Source organism: Bos indicus x Bos taurus, chromosome 22 (assembly GCF_003369695.1).
Source record: "Bos indicus x Bos taurus breed Angus x Brahman F1 hybrid chromosome 22, Bos_hybrid_MaternalHap_v2.0, whole genome shotgun sequence".
Taxonomy (NCBI): Eukaryota; Metazoa; Chordata; class Mammalia; order Artiodactyla; family Bovidae; genus Bos; species Bos indicus x Bos taurus.
In genome coordinates this window covers 40,312,224-40,314,266 of record NC_040097.1, presented here as the reverse complement: position 1 = coordinate 40,314,266, position 2,043 = coordinate 40,312,224, and the positions used below count along the sequence as shown (strand labels likewise).

The window sequence follows — 2,043 nt, the reverse complement described above, 5'->3', positions numbered from 1 at the left end:
ACAGAGAAGGTAAACAAATATGAAAACAAATACTCAAGCTTTCTGCTCCCATCAAAACATTACAAGGACAGATTTTTTTAGGATAGAGTTTCTCAACTGTAGCAATTTTACAGAAAATTGGTATTAATAACCACCATAACTAATGAATAATAATTTCAACTATGCTATCACTGTGTGCCAGGCACTGCTTCAGGATTGGGGGTATATGATTATATTTAATTCTCATCACTCAGAGAGTTGAGATAATTCACTCATGGTTGTATTGATAACTGACAGCTGAGGTTCCATTCTCTGTCTTTGGAATAATAGTCTCTCTACTGTGCCCTTTTTTCTTTTTTAAAAAAATATTTATCTTTATGTATTTGCCTCTGCAGCATCTTAGTTGTGGCACTTGGGATCTTTGATCTTGTTGCTCTTTAGTAGTGGCATGTGGGATCTAATTCCCCAACCAGGAATTGAACCTGGGCCCCCTGCAGTTGAAATGCAGATTCTTAGCCACTGGACCACCAGGGAAGTCCCTACTGTGCCATTTAAAAAAAAAAAATGTTTTTTGGGAAAGTTGAAGTTCTGTGAGGTAGGGTTTGCATGATGCATGAGTCATAGAGGTTAACCAGATCAGTGGGTTTCAATGCCATCAAGGCCTGAGAGTCCTGATTTTGCATAATAACCCTGGGGTGAAGGCCCACATGTTCTAACTCCCAGTTAAGGACTGCCATCTCAGCTCCCCGAGAGGATTCTAATATCAAATTCCCAGCATGTCAGAACTAGGCTTAGCACTGTCCATAGAGAGAGCACCTCCCTTGCAGAGGAGTATAGCCCAATGGATGAATCCCAGGAAGTCTTCCCCACTAGTACAATTTATGCTTTTTCAAATTAGCAATTTTTAATTGGTAGGCTGTACAGATTTCTGGGGATCCTTACAGAACAAAAGGGACAGGAAGTGTGTGTGGGCCTTGAGAATGCTTTATAATTCCACATAAAGTTTTGCTTATGAATGAAGAAAGAAGCAATTTGCTCAGAGGTCACTACCTATGAGCCTCCCTTGTGGCTCAGCTGGTAAAGAATCTGCCTATAATGCGGGAGACCTGGGTTCAGTCTCTGGGTTGAGAAGATCCCCTGGAGAAAGGAAAGGCTACCCACTCCAGTATTCTGGCCTAGAGAATTCCATGGACTATACAGTCCATGGGGTCAAAAAGAGCTGGACACAAATGAGCGACTTTCATTCACCACCTATAACACCAGCCCTCTTGGCACGCAAGCCCTTTGTTTATTTCTCTGGAGCAGCACTCCCCAGCTGTTTCGGTACCAGGGACCAATTTAATTGACAATTTTTCACAGACTGAGGGTGAGGGGAATGGTTTGGGATGATTCAAGCAGATTATATTTATTATGCACTTTTTTTCTAAATAATGCTGCTGCTGATCTGACAGGACATACAGGTTTGTGGCCCGGAGGTTGGAGATCCCTGCTGTAGCACACCAGTGTTCCTCTTGCCATGGAGTCTTGACATATGCCATCCTCCTTGCCAAAAGTGTTCAACTCCCCAACCTCATGCTCCCCTGAAACTCACTCTCAGAAGGCAAGCTACATCATGTCCACCAAGTCATCAATGTTACCTCCTAATGGAAGCCCTTCTGACTTCTCTGAGGAGGCCAAATCCCCCTACTCTTGATTCATATACTCATTCATTCACTTTGGGGTACATCTGTTTTTAATTCCTTCCTTGTATTAGGCGCAGTTCTTTGCATCAGGAACACACGATATGTAACAAACAAGGTCTCTCCTCTTAACATGATAATATTTTCCATTGTGCTGTTATTGAAAGTAGGGTCCAGCTGCTTACCCCTCTGAAGCTACTCTAAAGAGGCAAAGTTGGTGGAAAAGAATGCTTTATTTTAGAGGCCAACAACGTGATGAGGGGTCAGCGCAGACTCCTGTCCAAAGGTCAACTCCCCCACCCCACTGCCTGCCCCACGGACAATCTTGCCCACAAAAAGTGGGCAAGAGCTTTTATGGATGGAAGGAGGAGGCTGCATACAACTA

General features: G+C 43.4%; 1 non-coding gene across 1 annotated transcript; it reads right to left on the bottom strand.

Moving 5' to 3' along the window:
• Positions 1-440: 440 nt before the first annotated feature.
• TRNASTOP-UCA lies at positions 441-513 on the bottom strand. Its single transcript has one exon. It is a non-coding gene; the product is annotated as a tRNA-Sec (tRNA).
• Positions 514-2,043: the final 1,530 nt, after the last annotated feature.